A 20000-nucleotide genomic window follows, 5' to 3' on the forward strand; every position below is an offset into this window, starting at 1 on the left:
TGTAGAAAACCTAAGTAATAAAAACCAGTAGAAATCAGTTGTACATAAAGAAAACGGTTTGACTGATAAAATACGGACATCAACGAATGTGTTCCTTGAAGTTTCTCGCTGATTTGATCAGTCGCATAGAAGGGTCTCTAGCTGTCTCTGCCATGTTTTTTGACGGAGGTAGTAACGCTGGAGATTTGGCGTGCGACAGGCTCCGAAGGTTTTTCAATCGGTTTTCGGGAATCGGACACATGAAATAGTGGAAATGGGTGAAGTAAAGAAAAAGGGAAGCCACCTGGACCCGTATAGGAAAACCCTCTACTTTCTTGGAGAGAATGTAGAAAGAGAACTTCAATAACATAATTCTGACCCTCTGCTCAAAAACACCCAGTGTTGACGAGTTAACCGGACAGACATATGCCGAGGGTCACGAATAATAAAGATTATGGAAGTCTTATTTACAATCAAAATCATGAATACCCGAATCATATTATCCACTTTAGCAGGAGTAAACATATCGCGCACGGAAAAATTAAGACAGAGAGGCCTTAAGACATAAGCTGTCGAGCGACAAGTCTTCGGGATTGCATGAGTTCGGTTGATCGACGAGTAGTTACTTGCCTTGTAAAAGTCAAGTTTGAAACGAAGTCGAGACAAAGGTTGAAATTGATTGTTTACAGATTCTCTCTTGAAATCGGCCGCTAATAATACAATGGTTCAAAGTATTTAGATCTCCACGAATTTTTTTATAGTATTTTCATGATTACATCAAAGACAATGCCAGACGGAGTAACAATTGAAGGGTGTGTTGGTACAAGATTCCTGTAAAAGAAACTAATGATAATGATCAAGAGAATTTTAGTATAATTACATAGGTGATTATTGAAAATTCTCTGAGCTGATTGGTTGCACTTGAAGTGATTATTATGCGATAATCACCTAAGCGGTTTTTTCAAAATGGCTGCAAGTAACTATGGCCATAGTTACAGTAAAATGTATGGAACAGAACAAGGATGAAAATCCTTTAATCCTGCAACTGTAGAACAACTTCACATTTGCAGTAACAGCTCATTATAAATGCAAATACAACGAAAGGTTACGTTTATACAAACGTTGGCCGTGTATAAATTACTGTTTAAAATATAAGTGCTACACGGCCAACGTTTGTATAAATGTAACCTTTCGTTGTACTTGTACATGTTAATTGCCGTGACTTTAACATCTTCAGTTCCCACGGCCTGCTCCCGTCGGTAGAGCGGCGGAGATCTAACCCGAAGGTCGTGGGTTCAATTCTCACCCTGGTCAGAGTTTTTCTCTGTCCTTGTGTGGGCCCAGTTCCATCAGTAGGGTTAACGCTCATATGGTTCATATGGGATAGAAATATAGCACTTCACGTGACACTACACTCTCTTCAGTTAATTCTGTTTAAAATATAAGTGCTACACGGCCAACGTTTGTATAAACGTAACCTTTCGTTGTACTTGTACATGTTAATTGCCGTGACTTTAACATCTTCAGTTCCCACGGCCTGCTCCCGTCTGACCTTGTAGCTCAGTCGGTAGAGCGGCGGAGATCTACGGGGGCCCACATCTGCCACGGCAAAACTTACTTTTCCACGGCAAAACTTACTTTCTCACGGCAAAACTTACTTTTATACACGGCAAAACTTAGACCAACTTAATTTTCTACGGTTCCAGAATCCGGAATGGGGAATCCGCAATAAGAACTTGAACCAAAGTCACTTAAAATGATCCTGCGTCGTGCAAATGTTTACTTTCATCTCGTTGAGTAATTTGTCACATGCTGACTCCTTTTAGGAGGGGATTCATGTCGTAACATCGGAAGAGAATCCAACTGTCTGGGCTTTTCTTTTTCGTGATGGTGGGGTGATAATGTTTTGACATCAAATATTACAGCAATTGTCTTCGGGCGCTAGATTTTTTTGATTACACTCGTTTGTTGATCTCTTAAGGGTTCGTTCGATTGACCCTATTACGGAATAAAAATAGGTGCAGTGATGATTTGAAATAGTGTGTTTGATGTAGTTTTTACTAGTAAGCAACTATAGGATGTTGAAGATATGTTTAAAATTTCATTTCAGTAAGTTTTTCGTTTCCATGTGAATCTCTGTAAAAGCGAAGGATTTCTGAATTCAAATCTGTGTATTCCTTTTCCAGAATAAGGCCGATCGAACGCATCCTTGAATACGTACAATACTTATCGAAAAGCATTTTACCACACGGAAATGAAAAATTTTCTTATCAGATCCCTCTTTCTAAAAACATACAGGAAAATAGGTAATATCTAAAACAATTTTCAGCTTATTTCAAATCAAAACAATTTCTTCCCAAGTACTTATAGCGGTTACCATTCACAAGTGCTCCTCAACGACTTCTTGTTTCATTTTTCATTTTTTGGGTGGACGTCAGTCAATCAATTTAGTTTCGAAAAATGAAAACAAAATCGTTGAGGGCGTGTGACTGATAACCGCTGTAAGCTCAGATAACTCTTGGGAGATTCAGCCTGAATAGACCCATCTTTCCCTGTTGTAAAGTGTGACTATTTTACCTTAAAAAATGACGAATCATACGCATATACGAGTGCAGCCACAGAGAGTCTAGTTGAACTCACGGTCAACACATCGGAATGGAAAATGATCTGCCTTAACACAAATACACTGGGTCTGTTATCGATCTTCCAGGCGCTTCACTCTATACTGGGTGCAATAAGTATAACAACTTTCTTGATAAAAAAAAAAAACAAAAGAAAGAAAGAAATGCATTCGATCAATTTCTAAAGAGAAAATGCTGTGAAAAGTGCTGTTGGATTACGACTTCGTTCACAGTACATATATCATGGCCTCCTTCTGCCTTGTAGGCAGTTGATCATTGGTATATGCACTTAGGCTCGTGACTGCGAAGACCGATTCTGGAGATGCGAACACTGCGTAAATTATCGCGTTCGACGCGTGGAAGTCTTCTTCCTCTGTCTCTTTTCCACTCAGGTCCTCATCCTCTCTACCTCTGCCCGTTTGCAGCCCGTCTTTACAGCTACCCTCGAATTAACACGGTCGTCAGCCAGTCATTCAACGTGGCTGCTTTCATGTCTCGTTTGCAGACGTCTTTGTAGCAAAGAAGCAGCCGTCCTGTCGATCGTTTGCCTTGAGACAGCTGTCCATAGAGTAGGTCTTTTGGAAGGCGCTCGGGGCCAATGGCCTAGCCAACGGCGTAGTCTACGCTCTGAGAGGAGGTACTGGATAGTTGGCAGTTCTGCAGTTTCAAGTACTTTCTGGTTGGTGATTTTATCCTTCCAGGTGATCTCAAGAATTTTGCGGAGGAATCTGAAGTGGAGTGTGTTCAGTCTAGCTTCTTGTCTCGTGTATGTAGGCCATGTCTCTCTCCAATACAACTGATTGCTGAGGACGCAAACAGAGCATTCAAGTCACTATTCAGGGAGAGATTGGAGGTGATTGTTGAGTTAAGGTACTTGAAGGCGTCCAAAGAGTTGAGTGCTTGGTTGCTGATCAGGATGGTCGGCTCAGCATCGGTCCCCGGCATTGCCAGTGCCTCAGTCTTTATGATGATGGTAAAGCCAAAGTCCTGACAGGCAGTCGCGAAGCGGTCTATGATCGCTTGTGTCCGCTCTCTGTGTGACTGACAAAGGCAGCGTCGTCGGCAAAGGGCATCTCTCTTAACAGCACTGTCTTCACTTTTGTCTTAGCGCGGAGACGAGTCAAGTTCAGTAGCTTTCCGTCGTGGCGTGTACGGTGGAGAAGGCCCCCCTCACTGCAGAATTGGAAGGCGTGTTGGAGGATGAGAGAAAAGAAAATACCAAACAGGGTGGGTGCCCACACGCAGCCTTGTTTAGCTCCACTGCGAATTTTGAACGGGCGAAATCAACAGTCCTGTTGGCGAAATATTATAACTAAAAACATACAAACAAGATGCTTTATCAACTTTATTTATCATCGACTTTAGGAGTACCTTACTTAATGAATCGTTGAGCTTATTGCTTTCCGTGGTAATTTTAGCCTTTCTACCACTTTTACTGTATTCCGGATTCCGGATTCCGTTTCCAGATTTCCTTTCCAAATTTCATATTTTACGCAAAAAGTAAGTTTTGCCGTGGAAAAGTAAGTTTTGCCGTGAGAAAGTAAGTTTTGCCGTGGAAAAGTAAGTTTTGCCTTGAGAAAGTAAGTTTTGCCGTGGAAAAGTAAGTTTTGCCGTGAGAAAGTAAGTTTTGCCGTGGCAGATGTGGGCCACCGAAGAGATCTAACCCGAAGGTCGTGGGTTCAATTCCCACCCTAGTCAGAGTTTTTCTCTGTCCTTGTGTGGGCCCAGTTCCATCAGTAGGGCTAACGCTCACATGGTTTATATGGGATAGAAATATAGCACTTTACGTTACATTACACTCTCTTCAGTTAATTCATCATAAATGCAAAGACTGACACTATCGATACATCTGAACGATAACGAATATCGTTCGTTATAGCGAGGACTTCGTTACGTAGAGGTTTGTTAAATCGAGGTTATACTGTATGGTCGCAATCTGAAATAAATTTCAAATAATTATCAAAGGGCACAGGGATTCGCTCTTTTGTCATGATAAAAGCTTCTATTAGGGATCTCAAGCCGGCGCAGGATTTGTTTAACGAAAGTCTGTTAACAGAAGAAGGAATTTTCGGAATTCAAGGCTGAAAAGTGCTTATGCTCAAACTTGGTCTTTGAATATTCATAATGTAAATCTCGGAAAACTAACACGAATTTCTGTTGCTCTCGGTCCATCGCTGAAAAATGCAAATGCTTGATTTCAGAAAACCTTGCCTCGGTCTTGTTGAAGACCGACGATGACGGATCATTGTACTCTCATTGTTCACTAAAGATCGAGTGATATTTATTTACTAGACTAAGTATCAGTAGCCCATTTCCAAGTAGTTCTAAATATAATGCGAGCTCTCTATCAGAAGCAGAACAGGATTAACGGAGAAAAACACTACAACTTCTCTAACTATACACCGAGGGTGCGTTCGATTGACCGTATTCCGGAATAGGAATTCATGGAATAGAAGTTTGAAATCCTTTGTTTTTACGGAGATTCACATTATAATTGTCAAGCAACTGCTAAAATGCTATTTTGAACGTATCTTTACTATCCTTGTGGCTTCAAAACGCCAGATATAACGTTTTAAAATTCTTATTCCGGAATAGGGTCAATCGAACGCACCCTAAGATAAGTGTGCTCGACTATCAGGCGTATGAACCGAAATTCAACATTATTCACCCCAAGACACCTTCTATAAGATAAAAGAAAGCAGTCACTCCAGTGACTTGAGCCATTGCACAGCAGAAAGCTGTATATGGGATATAAAAAGGTTATCAATACGTCAAATGTAAACTCTGAGAGTCACCTACAGGGGCCCCGCGAAAGGGTTGTAATCCTCAAAGAAAAGATAACAAACAGCGGTTACAAACATTTTCATTTTATACTTGACGTTTCGTATGTTGCAGCATACATCATCAGAAGTGACGGTTAAAACTGTTACACAGAATTTTAAAAAACTAGAGCGAGGAACTGGTGACTAGTTAAAAAGTGTGATAACAAAATCGTATCTTCCGGTAGACGATTCTTCCGGAAGAAATTAATAAAGAAAAAGCTTCTCACTACCAATGTTTTCATTGAGAGAGGGTTTTAAATCACTGATTAACAGCGTTTCTTTAATTTTACACTGCAAGTCGGACTTTCCAATTGCGAGGATTTCAAAATGGTCCCATTTGATGTTATGACCGGTAGAAATTGTATGGTCTGCAACAGCAGAGGCGTGGCCGATTTGTGTAAGAGCTTTGAAATAACCCTGAGATTGACACAGCCAATCTCAGGGTTATTTTTCAAAACACTTTCAGGGTTAAGACTTTTTTCCCCTACAAAGATCGTTTCAGTCGTTCTCAAAGATCAAAAATAGTATACAAAGCCAGTTGTTGGGACTGTGATTCCTTCTACATCGGCAAAACAAAAAGAAGATTGCATGACAGGAAGTCCGAGCATTTCAAAGCTCTTACACAAGTCGGCCACGCCTCTGCCGTTGCAGACCATACAATTTCTACCGGTCATAACATCAAATGGGACCATTTTGAAATCCTCGCAACTGGAAAGTCCGACTTGCAGTGTAAAATTAAAGAAACGCTGTTAATCAGAGATTTAAAACCCTCTCTCAATGAAAACATTGGTAGTGAGAAGCTTTTTTTTATTAATTTCTTCCGGAAGAATCGTCTACCGGAAGTTACGATTTTGTTATCACACTTTTTAACTAGTCACCAGTTCCTCGCTCTAGTTTTTTAAAATTCTGTGTAATAGTTTTAACCGTCACTTCTGATGATGTATGCTGCAACATACGAAACGTCAAGTATAAAATGAAAATGTTTGTAACCGCTGTTTGTTTTCTTTTCCTATTGAAATTGAAATGGTCAAAGGACAAAAGTATTTATGATCCTCAAAGAATCCTTTTGTATATTGGCTCATTCTCTCAACTAATCGCCGATCCATTTTTAATTCGAACTTCTTAATAACTTAGAAGTTTGCCCAAGTACCTCGTACCTAACTGTAATATATTTATACCAATGGTCGTTTTGAAGTGACATCAAGACTTCGCTATAAGGAAGAAATGGCAGCCATGGTGGTGGTCCAAACGTTTCAGTGAACCAATATGGCCGCAGGCCACCTGCAAGGTAAAAACCCATCACTGAAATAACCTCGCTCTTCAAGGCTCTGTCAAACACTTAAGTCGGTGCATTAAATTTCCAAGGTACAGTCAATAAATTTAGGGGCAATGGTAAATATATATATATATACCAGGCCCCAATTTAGTTTACGATTAATCTATTCATTTTATTTTAGACGATGGTTCGCGGCTGTACGGAATAAGGTGTCCTGAGAATTAACGGTACTCGATTTTTAGTGATAAAAGCCACTATTTTTTCAGATGTATCTAGAAATGCAGTGGTTAGATGCACCCCTGTCTCAATAAACACGGCATCGCGAAGTGTCCAGTTCTTTTATCAAGTTTGCCTGAACTTTGTCTTCCGCTGAGAGAGCTTAAGGTAGCACTTAGTCGTAGCCTAGCAACCATGCAGAGGTTTCCCATGAAGTTTTTTGCATCGTTCAACCCAGGAATCGTGAAATGACTTGTAATCTTGCAGCAGCTCGTCAAATTCACCTTCCCGACTTGGTTCGTTAGTGTTGGTTCAGTTTGCCATCTCCACGTTATGATATTTGTTCTCACTAGCGGCTCATTTTACTGTAGCTAATGTAACTCCCAGTTAGCGCCCGTTTAGTCGATACGCTTTGCATTCCGTAAGGCTACAGCAAGAACGCGCAGTCTTTGTATTTCTTCGTTTTGGCGAGCCCAGTTATTGTTAGGAAACCAGCCCAGTTGCAAGGGCCAGCACGTAGAAGCCACCGCTTACTATTAAACACGTCTAATAAATAAACAAGCTTCGTGTTTTCAAGAAACGTTACTCGTGAGACGGTGAGTTTCGTGAGTGAAGTCAATATAGACTACCCCTCTCACCAAAAAGCAATATTTGATTTCATTTCAAACTCTGCGCGAGCAAAATAACAGAGTTGAGGCTTAGGGGTATAATTTGTATTTTCCTTTGTTTATCACAAACAAAAGAACATGCAAAATTACTCCCCTGATTGTCGACTTGGTTAATAATAGTTGTGGTTACACGAGCCCTTTTAACCATGGCTTAAATAGCGTTTGTGTGTAACCGCGTTCCCTAGACCAAAACTGCCGTGGGGTTATTTCCATGGATACATAAAAAAGAACAAAAGATTGAGTTGACTTTGCCATTCATAAAGCAGAACGTAGCTAATACACGAAGATCCCTGTATTAATTATACCCTACTATTAATCCGCAGAGGAGAGTCTTTTACCGTGTAGCCGCATCCCCAAGGATAACATGAAACCTGAGCTGAACCAAACCCAAACCATTTACCCTCCGGAAGGCCCCAAACCCAAGCTGTGTATAACCACAACTAATGATAGTTATGAACTTTATTTAAGCGTCAAGTGTATTTAGCTCTGGGGGGCACTAATTGGGGTCCCTGAACAGAAATGAAATCAAATCAAATCAAATGGACCATATTTGTATTCTCAGTTTTGGACTGGAACTAGCTTGCAATGGAGGCTAACGCGGGGAAATGTATTAAAAAGTATTTGCATTTGAAAAGATTCTCTCGCATTAGCTTATTTGGCATGACATGCTTTGACATCATTTTTGGCAGATGGGAAGATACGTCAGCCCAAAATGAACAGTATTCGATTTTTTTTTTAATTTCTCAGAATAACTGCTTTCGTTTTCGGTTTTATACAATACTTCATTGAAATTAGTGTCATGCATAATCACTGTGAAACTCACAAAACCGTGAAGTCCAAAAATAACAATATTTCTGGAATGTTAATTTTATGTATTGTGATTAATCGAAGAGAAACCCTCAATAGGACAGCATAAATAATTATACCAGTGTTTACGGATCTCCCGAAATTCATGTTTGTTGAAGATTTGAAATGTAATCTGTCTTCTTTTTGGCCTTTTATCCTATTTCATCTCATTTTCATCTCTTCCAGTTTCCGACTCTCTAATTATCTCAGTCGTTCGTTAGTTTGCAGTAAGAGTTTGACACCACTGTATTATCTTTCTTTGCCCTTTCTGTTACCGGAGTTCTTTTAAGGAACCTGTACCACTTTTTCGTGATCTGTCAAAATGCAGGAATATTGCACTCTTAATGCAATTAATTCAATGGGTGTCAGTAAAGAGGTGACTAGGATGTGTCAAGAATTAATATTTACTTCGAATCAACAATTTGTTTGAAACGGATTTTACTAAAGAAGTTAACGTTAAAAAACGACGTTTCAACCGTTCCAACGGTCATTTTCAAGTTGAAAGTTAAAATTTATCATGTGCTAATATAATCAATTGTAAAAATGCTAATGAGGTATTGACCAAAAACTCTAATATATTTACATGGAAAGAACACGATAAAAGAGCGAAAGAGACAATAAAAGTGAATTAATTAGGTTCAGTTTCACGGTTCGAGTTCACGAATAAAAAGCATTTCAAATATCAGACAGTCTAGTTTACTCTGACATTTCTTCAAACTCTTGAAACTTCTTTCGATGGTCTCCGGATCCTTGCTAGTCCTGCACATGATTCCGCCGATTGCTGATCGTTTACGCTCCTCCACACGTTGATGTAGGCGTCGACTCGTGAAGCTGACATAGTCTGCATCACACAGACCACACTTGTAGTAATAAAGAGCGTTTTCTTGATTAACAATTGGAAGTTTGTAGATTGATACCGTTGTCCAGCCCGTTCAGTTACACAAGTCGGAAGATCAAAGGACAATTCAAACCGAAAGAACACAAACTTCCAGTTGCTAATCAACAAAACGTTATCTATTTACTTTAAGTGTGGTGTATACCAGATCTGTCAAAGTAGAAGAATGTTCCGCCCACATCATGATTTAAAGACTCTTGACACGAAGTCGACAAGTGCTATTATTACGTAGTTCATTTCGTTCAAAAACAAATCCCGCAGCAAAGGAGCAAAGGAGATAGGTAGGTTTTTAGCTTTTTATGTGTTTTGTAGCAAAGGGTAGTATTATGGTTTATCGTAGACTTTTTGTTTAGTGATCATGAAAAAAATTCCAACACACATCTCTTGGTCCAATTCTTGATCCAATCAAAGGAAGAGAAAGTGAATGAATCGCATCTCTTGGCTCCGCGCGCACTTGTAAAAGAACAGAAAAAACAAATTCAGTTTTCAGTAAAACATGACTCTATTTGATGAAAAACTTGGACCTTCGCATCGACTTCATTGCTATAAGCGACCTTTAGAACGAGTTAGAATACAACAAATGTTATTGTGGTGCAAATAAGTGGCGGGGTATTCAGCAGATAAGCCGTATTTATTTCTATTTTTTACTTCTCTGTCGGCACTTTTAGTGGAACAAATTTTATTCTCACTGATTTCAGTCTTATATTTGTGAAAGAGCAATCGTTGTGATATTGTAATAGGAAGACGTGGCCACTAACTGTGAAACCGCAGCTGACAACACAGTCACGCTCTTCAAGTACCTCGAAGCAGTGAGAAACTGCTCGCAGGCTAGCCTTCCTTGAATAAAAGTGCCAATCATCGTTCGACAATTGTTGCAAAAGAGGAAACGGGATTTGCTTTCCTTTCTTCCAACCGTTTTGTGTTGGACGTCGATATTGTGGACACACCTCTTCACTGACACTAATCTCGTACCCAGATCTCTTGTGGTGAGCGAAGGCGAAATCTGGTCAAATCCGATTTGCACACGTGATCGACTGCAGGAATGTGACACTGAAGGGTGAGGCTTGTGATGTCATCTACAGGGACCCATTTGCTTTCCTTCTTTCCTGATAGCGGTGAAGTGTATGAAACCTTATAGGTATGCAACTTGTTGTTTCGTTTTTCTATACGAGCCTCTATGACATGCCGTTTATTCCATGCTCTTCCTCTTAGGCGTAAACGTTTTTTCCAACGCTATAGACAGGGCGAATTTAAGCGACACTGTGTACGCCAGGCACGCTTGTCACATCAGTCGCTTTTTGTGCTTCCTTTCTTACTTTAGAAGCATGTTGGGAAAGTCATTTCCAGTTGGGTGAATCCTCCCTGAGCTAGAAAGACATCATGTAATCCGTTTTCTCTGAAACTACCACATATTCGTGAAAAATATACTTCGAATGTTGTTTTGTAAGCAATTACTTCTTTGGGATCGTTATCAAGAATATTCTGGTACAGAGGGAGCTGTCCTTGTCTTCCCGCCTTGGTCGCTTTGGATTACACGTGGTGCTCCCCTTCAGTTCCTTGGCAACGACCCTGCTAGATTTCCATTGCGTATGTTTTTTAGCAAAAATGATCAATTGTATGCTTTTCAAGTACCAGCTAAATACACAGCGAAATTCAAAAATTGGATTCTAGATAATTTATTCTCACCACCTGTCACAGAGCTCGACTGTGAAACAAAGCAGAAGACCTAATGACCCATTGCTGACACTGTAGCTGAAATTTCACGTTGCAGCGTTTGTTGCTGTTGCTGTTGCACAAAAACGTGAGCCTTATGACTTCTATGTAACTGAAGTTTAAATACCGTGCCAAATGAATGTCCTTGTTGGCGGCATTGTGACTGCATCTTTGCTGGCGCTTATTCAATTTTTTACCTTTGATGAAAAATTCGGGTTGTCACCGTTGATATTGTCGAAAATGTTCGTCATCACAGGGCCACAAGCCCCCCGGGAGGAAGGGGGCTACTGCAATATATTAGCTATGTAGGTATGTGCCGCTGTGAAGGGCATGGTTTTCAAGCAGTTTACTCTAGGATAGGGTACATAAATCAGAGCGTTTGTGTCTAGAATAGGGTATAATTTTTCACGGAACTGACCAGTTGGTTGAGGATCTTTTCTGGACTAAGGAAACCAGAAAAAGACTGAACGAAATGAACAAGTATAAATAAATCCTTTTTTGAGAGAGAAACGATTGTGGTATAGGTTTTGTTTCGGCTAGACTGTGCTAGTGACCTCAGTAGTTTCTGATAAAAAGCTTCTCTATGATAAGGAGGATTTGGGGAGTTTACTCTGGTAAAGGGGTAGCAGAATTCAGCTGAACCAGCTCTGGTATAGGCTAAGGGTTCCAGGGTCCTAGTGGCACAGCCACCACCCAGAAATTCCTAAAGTACCGACCCCAGGCCAGAAGCTAAGTAACTCTTGACTCAAGTGTGTTAAGGCTTGACCATGTCCATAAATTGTCACATATGATTAAAAATAATTGCAGAAAGTGGACGTGCTGTTAAATATTCAAACCTCGATATACTTGGGGAATTGTAAAATGATCTGAGAAATGGTCATACCAACTTTTCGTTCATGTTTCCTATGTCAAATGAGGACTTAATGCAATAAAATGTGTCCCTTCGTTTTACCTAAATTACTCTACTATGTAACTTGATAGTAGTATAATGAAACTTACCCTTTTATGAAGACGAGTAAAAAACTATCCTATACCTATTTACTACACCTCTGTCTCACATTGTACGAATGAGAAACTTAAAACCGGGGTACAACGCAGTTACAATCAACAGAGTGGGATTTTGTGAAATATGATGAAAAGTTAAACAAACGGTAAAAATGCGTCGCTACTTCTATTCCCCGAGTCCCCACATCCCACGTCCCCACGTCCCTTCATCTACAAGTTCCCGAGTCCTTGAGTTCCCACTTCCCCGAGTCCCCCATTCCTTGAGTCCTTCAGTTCCCGAGTTCCCGAGTCCCCACGTCCCAAGTCCCAACGTCCCCTGTCCCCGCGTCCCCGTCCCACTTTTCGACACAGCTGCGCCAGATCCTTTGGTTTGTTATTTAATAGTAATAGCAGCAGTTTCACTAGCAACCTTTGTGGCTTCCCCAATGGTGTTTTTATTAGAATCCGCCTTACAAGAAGGGGCTCCTCTCCACTAACTAAAACAATCAATAGTCAGCAGGTATTTTGGGGGGAATTATGCGTGTGTGGATGGTGAGTTGAGGAAAAATCATAGACAAAAGTTACGGTTAGTCTGTAAAATGAGAGGGAGATGTTCACAAAGCAAACTCTCAACCCCACAATAAGGTTAACAAAAGAAACCGTCAAACTCTATGTGAAATTAAAAACTTTAATTGCAGAAACAGCCAGATAGTACTGTACATGTAAACGAGTAGGAGGGAAAACAAATATTTGACCATGGAAATTATTCGTTCTTAAGATAGGAAAAATAAATATGAAAAATCTTTACACTAAAATCTTCTTTCTTAAAAAATATATGGAAAAGACTAAAGGAATCCACGAATATGAAACATAGGTTCCACAAGGCAAATCCAAATATCCCAAAGGTAAAGAGAAAGTGACTGCGACACCATTAGGCTCGTAAATGGCTGCGAATCTTCAGTGATAGAGCGCAACCGAGCAAGGGGGTTGCTAGTCCAGCGCCAGACCTCTACCCAACCCCCTCGTGCCGAGTCAAGAAACGACAAAGAGAAGAACAACAAGTCGTAACCCTGGAGAAAAACCAGCACCAAAACCATGGACAGACTAACACGACCAAAATTTAGATTATATGGGTATTACCCATTTAGATTGTGTAACACTGGTGATAGACTATATGTATTTACTACACCTTTGTTTCACATTGTACAAACGAGAAACTTAAAACCGGGGTACAACGCAGTTACCATCAACAGACGAGGATTTTGTGAAATATGATGAAAAGTTAAACAAATGGTAAAAATGCGTCGCTACTTCCCCGAGTTCCCACATCCCACGTCCCCATGTCCCTTCATCCCCAGGTCCCCGAGTCCTTGAGTTCCCACGTCCCCAAGTCCCCGAGCGCCCACGTCCCCACGTCCTCGAGTCTCCAAGTCCCCACGTCCCCTGTCCCCGCGTCCTCGTCCCACTTTTCGACACAGCCGCGCCAGATCCTTTGGTTCCGTCAAATTCCACTGCGACTATTTTGTTTATCTCTGAAGATCTTAACATTCGCCGTCCCTCAAAATAAAGCACCTTTTTCCCGTTGTCTTCTTTGACTGATAACCTACTCTTGGTAAAAGATAATTTGCAGCTCCGAGCATGTTTGCAGTACAAAGGTTAAAAACATTCCACTCTGCACTTTGAATCTTTAATGATTGGATGGGGGAGAAAATCAGCAACAAAGACTCCATACAAAAAGCTACTACCAGTCCCCGCTCACGTGGTATAAACGTCATTTCCGCTGTACATCACTTCCGCTACACTACACTCCCCCTCCACTTAGTATAATACTTGTTAAATTCAACACTTAATGTCCGGAAAGAAAACGTTCCGTGTAAATGAAATCGTAACTAAATCTCAAATACGGTTGGGGATAATATATCAGCAGAATATCTTCAGGAGCATGTATAGGAACACACATAGTCCTTCGTCCCTTCGTCCAGGTTGGTGGACGCCGCCGCAAGGAGTAAGGGATGCCCGAACTTGCTTCAGAAGGTTGGGCAGAACCTTGGCCTAGGATCGTTTTAGTACTTTCTTTAGCATCCTCAGATTTCGCCATGGTTTGGGGCTTTATCTCTCCATCTTTTGCGGGGGTTTCAAGGCAGGGCTCCGGCTGAATAAACTTTTTCATGTGCCTAGCGTTTCTCATTTTGGTGGTTCCTTCCTTATCCTCTATGAGGACGGCATTTCCTTTTTTTCGATCACTTTGTATCGTGCTGGCTCGATGTTTGGGGATAACTTATTTTCAAAGCTCTTGTTACGCAGGATACAATCCCCATCTACAATATCACAGTATCCTGCTGATCGCTTGGTATCTGCATACTCCTTTTGCTTAAGCTTGACTCGTGCTCTCTCTCTCACGAAGAAGCTGCTGCCAGTGGGCTTCGTTGAGTCTCTCACTAGGAATGGTGATTGTTGGAAGCATGTTATTAAGTCGGCTATCCATTAAGAATTCAGCAGGAGAGAGTCCTGTTGAAGTGTGGGGTGTAGTTCGGTAGTGGAAAAGGAAATCATGTACCGCTTTCTTCCAACCTGTGTTATGTAAGTTTGCAATTCGTATGATCTTGAGTAGAGTCTCGTTAGCGCGTTCAACCTCATCATTGCTTAGGGGCCAGTATGGAATCCCCTTTCTCTGAGTTATTCCTAGATATTCGAGAAAACCCCCGAATTGAGCAGAGGAAAATGGTGGTCCTTTGTCTGTTCGGATAGTGACAGGTAGACCATGCGTTTGGAGCATACCCTCCATGGCCCTTCTAACATGTGCTGCATCTGTTTCCTTTAGAGAATAACTTCAGGCCAGCGTGAGTAGTTGTCCATTGCCACAAGGAGATGATACCCTACGGGGATCTCGAGGAGGTGAGCGGCTATGTCGGTCCAAGGACCCTCGGAGATGGTGGTTGTTCGAATGGGTTCTGGTTTACTCCTTGGACCAACCATCTGGCAGGAGTGGCATGCTCTTATGAATTCATCAACCTGCTTGTCCATGTGAGGCCACCATACCTTCTGTCTAGGCCGTGCCTTTGTGCGTACCATCCATTGATGGCCGTCATGTGCAAGCTTGATAGTACGCTTCCAGAGAGATTGTGGCAAGATGATGCGGTTTCCTTGGAGAACAGGCTGTCCCAGGACCCAGATTTCCTCATCTAAGGCTTTGTACATAGTACCTAACAGACGCCCCCAATCCCCCGAAGCCACAACTTCGCGTACTAACTGCAACGTGGGATCCTGTGCTGGTGCTCGTTCAACTTCCAGAGCTGTAACTGCCACTGGTATGGCTTCAATGGAAACGCTGTAGGCATATTCTGCAGTTTCTGTAGCGTCTTCGCGCTGGGGTGGGTCTAGTGGGAGCCGGCTCAAGGCACCTGCATGGTTGTCTACATCAGCTATGTGCTTGACCACATAACGGAACTGCTGAAGATACAGTAACCATCTTTCAATGCGTGCTGAGGAAGGCGTGGTCTTTGCGCTCAGGACTGTGATCAGAGGCTTATGATCTGTACATACCTCGTAGGCAACTCCGTACACGAAGAGGCAAAGCTTCTGATAGGCCCATCGCACTCCTTTTCAAATTGGCAGTATCTTGTCTCCGCATTACTAAGCCTACTGCTGGCATAGTAGACTGACCTGTACAAGCCGTCTGGTTGTTGTTGTTCTAGAATCGCACCAAGTCCAACGGGTGATGTATCTGTGAAACAGGCCATAACTGGGTCACTGAGGCGTTTTTAGTAACCTCTTGATTTGCTCAAAGGCTTCCTCCTCTTTGGTACCCCATTTCCACGGCCTTCCCGACCTTGTAAGATCCCTACTAATGGGCTTGATATGGTTGAAAACCCTGACATAAACTTGGCGAAAAATTGAGCAGAGCCCAGACATTTTCTTACTTCAGATTGGTTCTGTGGTCTTGGGGCGTGAACAATGGCTTCCATCCTCTTATCGAACACCTGCAACCCCTCCCCCGTGAGAACTTCACCCATGTAAATCATGCTGGTGGCACTAATGACACATTTTTCATAGTTCAGGGTTAAGCCATTTTCTTCAAATTTGCGCATTACGCGTTCAAGATTTTCGTCGTGCTCTTCCTGGTTACTCCCAACAACTCTGACATCATCATGCAAGTTGTGAGCCCCAGGACAGTCATTTAGGATTTGCCATATCAGCTGTTGAGACTTCTCAGTTGCCATGTTGGACTCCGAAACACAAACGCTTGTACCGGTATAGGCCGTCTGGGGCTGCTAAGGTTGTTATGTCTCTTGAATCAGGGTGGAGCTATATTTGGTGGAATGCCATGTTTACGTCAAGTTTACTGAATACTTGGCCTCGAATATCCCTTGCAGGGTTTGGCCTGCCTCATATCCAAACAAATTCTGATATCACCATTGCGCTTTTCCACAACCACAGGAGGATTGACCCAACTGGTGGGGCCATTGACTTTCTCAATGACATCCAGTTGTTCCAACTGCTTCAACTTTTCCGTTACTGTCTCACGCCTGCTGAATGGAATGCGGCGCAAGGGTTGTGCCACAGGTGCAACCCCATCATTCTGGTGCAGTTTTAGCTGGTAACCTCTTAGTTTCCCCAGACCCTCAAAAATTTGGCCTTAAGGGCAGTTCTCCTGTCCAAAGGGCTGGCAGTCCCATGGATCACATCACAGCTGTTTACAGAAACCCCACCCTTAAGCACCTGAAGCATTTCAGACGTTTTACAGCCCAGCAAAGTTACAACGTCACCAGGCACTATGTAGAATTCTGCAATGGTTGACAAATTAGATTGTGGGACAGTGACTGTTAACTCCCTGAAGCTGTAGTAGTTAGTGAGTTGCATACGCGTTAACATTCCTGTCACATTTACTTAAGGCAACTGCACCCCTGGTAAGGGATTGAAAGACATGCTCTCACATGAGGTTACAGCTAGCTTCTGAATCAATAATGACATCAGTTGATTTATCGTTTATATACAGTTCAATTGTCTCAAGTCCCTCACCAACAGAGGTTTCAAAAACATAGAAGGAATCATCCTGTCGTTCATCAGAAGGTATTGCCAGGCAATAGCTTGGACTTTATCCCGCTGCCCCCTTTTGGGATGTTGTGTTTGAAGTGTGCGGAGCCGGGTGATGGCTTGGTCTTGGAAATACCGACAACAAACAGCAAAATGGCCGACTTTGCCACAGGTTTCACAGACATAATTACGGGAGCAGCGACAGTCCCTTGCCATGTGGCCGATTTTGTCACACTTGTAGCATTTTCCGTTGAATTCTGGTGGTGGGTTGACTTGCTTTTCATCCGCATGTACCATGCTTATTTGCAACTCCGGCCTCTTTATCGTGATACTGGCTTACTACATCTAAAAGCTTGACTAACGTTAAGTTGTCAGTGCGAAACAGATCAGATTTTTGTCCTTGATATACATGAGCACCTGGTCTCTAGTCATGTTGTCTTTCTCTTCTCTATACTCACAATGCTCAGCTAAGGTACTGAGTCTAGTCAGAAAGTTATATATTCTCTCACCTAGTGTTGGTTTCGCTGCAGCTAGGAAGTTTTGCCTGGCCATAGGGATCTTTTTGAGTTAAAAATGTGCAGTAAGCGATCCCATGGCTTTCGTGTAATCTTTGGCGTCACCTTTCGTTTCAACTGGAATAGTTCTGAAAATTTCTCTTACACCGGGCCCAGCCAGCAAAACTAGCACTTCACATTACACTCTAATACGTCTGTTGAATATAAGTGCTACACGGGCAACGTTTGTAAAAACGTAACCCTTCCTTGTATGTCATTGTAGATTATTGTAGAGCTCTCATTGTAGCTCATTGCAGCTCACTGTAGGTCATTGTAGATCATTTTGGGTCATTATGCATCGTTGTAGGTCATTTTAGGTCATGCCTTGTTTTAGTAACTACGTACTTTTGCAACAGCAACAGTAATCAGTTTTAGCAGCGTGGGGAAATTCCCTTCCTAAAACAGCTGCAATTTATTAGTCGAAACTGTTAGATATAATTCAGACCACTTCGTTTTTCGTTCTTTTGTGATTTATATATTTCTGAGATGCTTTAAGCTAGGGGAAAACAGCGACGATAGAAAAAAACAAACTGCACTGAAACCAGTTAGAGTTCGAATCTCCCTCCAAATTATGGGGTTTCCTGTGTGGTACTACTTCATGTTACTTAAGGACTTCCTGTAGGACTGCCATTGTTATGCAAGTGACTGATCAAAAAAAAATTGTCTAAGTCCGTTATCCCGGGGTCTCTCCGGGCGCTCACCGCTGACCAAAAAGCCCTAGGACTCTGGGTACGAGATTGCAGCTGACCTCGATGAGCTCTAAACTTGAGCCCGCGATATGGCTACGTGATACTGGTCACATTGGCATACGTGGACGGGTAGACGTACTTACGGGATGTATAGTCGCACGGTCGTACGGTCACCAAAACCAAATTTTCTCGCACAGATGGGTTACCACATTTTCTTACCCATGGTGCTCCGCGCTTTCGCCTTCGGCGCGCGAAGCTCCGCCACCAATGCAAAGAAGCCACGTTAATGATTTTTTATTAGTCACGTGGATGTTATAATCAGTTGGTCAGGTGGTTGCCCTTTATTATGACTGTTATTCGTGACGGATAGCGTGACCGATCACGTGTCCAGTCATAGCCAGTTAGCTGGTGGAAGACGTGTTATACTTACTTCATTGATGACGTTAGCATGACGTCAATACATTTAAGGCCAAATGTCATTCTAAAGAGTTTATTACATTTAAGGCAAAATGTTATTACATTTAATGCAAAATGTTATTCCATGTAGGACTTTTATTACATTTAGGGTCGTTTATTGCATTCAGGCCTTCAACAGGGAGCTCGTAGTGAATCCAACAACGATTTTCAGTTTTCGCCTCAAGACAGTGACAAAATCTTCCTGTTATCAGATTCAATTGCTAATGCCTCCATCGTTCCATTTTAAAATTTATATTAGGCTAAAGCCAAGTCGCAAATGTATTTATAATTAGCCTTAGGACTTCGACAAAAAGGTTTTTTGTCTACCAGGTCCAACTGTAATTAAAATTTGGAAGAAGAACGGATTAAAAGAAAAAGAGTTTCTTTTCCGGAATGGTAACGAGAAGAGAAGAGATCAAATACTGTAGCGGTAGGTCACTCGGTCTGTCATATTTATTTCGCGTCGTCTGTTGAAACTCTAGAGAAATAAAGATAGAAATATGAACGCAAACTCTCTGAACGGGGAGAAGCCTGTTAAGGAATATTAACCATTAAAGATGAGAAGAGATACTTGTTTATGCGCATTTGTAGTCTACAAATAGCTATTTTACCTTCAAATGCCTATGCATAACATTTCAAATTCCGTTTTCCGTCAACCTTCCATTACTTGTGTTACATGTGAACCTAGGCAGTTACCAGTATTAGCTTTAAAATAACTGGTTCCTGGTTAATCCAATTTATCACTACGACTTACCAGCGCGAAGATTGTTTAAAGTAACATTACTCATTAACACGAAGAGAGATAACTTTGGATTTTCCAACAATATATCGCTTTATTCTAACATAAAATTATACAGATAGTCAAAATTTAATATTTCCTTTGCTTTTTGTTTGTCAGCATTATGACTTGCGATACGTCAGGTTCACATGTTCACAAGTTTGTTTCCACATTTCATAGATGTTTAGATTTTGAATTACAAACTCTGTTTTGATTGGCCACTCTACCTCACTGTGTAAACAGTTCAACATGAAGTCAAAGTAGATACGTTTCGTTTCTGAGAAACGATTGAAACAAAAAATGGGTATTAACTTTTTAATGTCTTTAATGAGAAAAGTTATGCCGAGTTGGGCTTCTTTTACCAAAAAGAAGGATCTGTATTATCTGTTTTTGCGGCTGTTTGATAAGAATAAAAGTGATATTGGAACAATCATTATGAAATAATCAGATTTCAACTTTAACGAAGATT

General features: G+C 41.5%; 1 protein-coding gene across 4 annotated transcripts in view; it reads left to right on the top strand.

Annotated features, from left to right (window-relative positions):
- The window catches only part of LOC137996603 (uncharacterized), a 171460-nt gene that overhangs the window by 134658 nt on the left and 16802 nt on the right, over nucleotides 1-20000 (top strand). Inside the window, exons 1-2 of one of the 4 annotated variants that reach the window (XM_068842078.1) lie at nucleotides 8938-9604; nucleotides 10300-10461. The exons of 1 other annotated variant lie outside the window; for it this stretch is intronic. The gene's annotated coding sequence lies outside the window, so the exon portion shown is untranslated. Of the gene's footprint in view, nucleotides 1-8937; nucleotides 9605-10299; nucleotides 10462-20000 lie in introns of those variants that run through there. 2 more of the 4 variants (XM_068842080.1, XM_068842079.1) reach the window with 2 other exon arrangements.

This window comes from Montipora foliosa, chromosome 3 (assembly GCF_036669935.1).
Source record: "Montipora foliosa isolate CH-2021 chromosome 3, ASM3666993v2, whole genome shotgun sequence".
Taxonomy (NCBI): Eukaryota; Metazoa; Cnidaria; class Anthozoa; order Scleractinia; family Acroporidae; genus Montipora; species Montipora foliosa.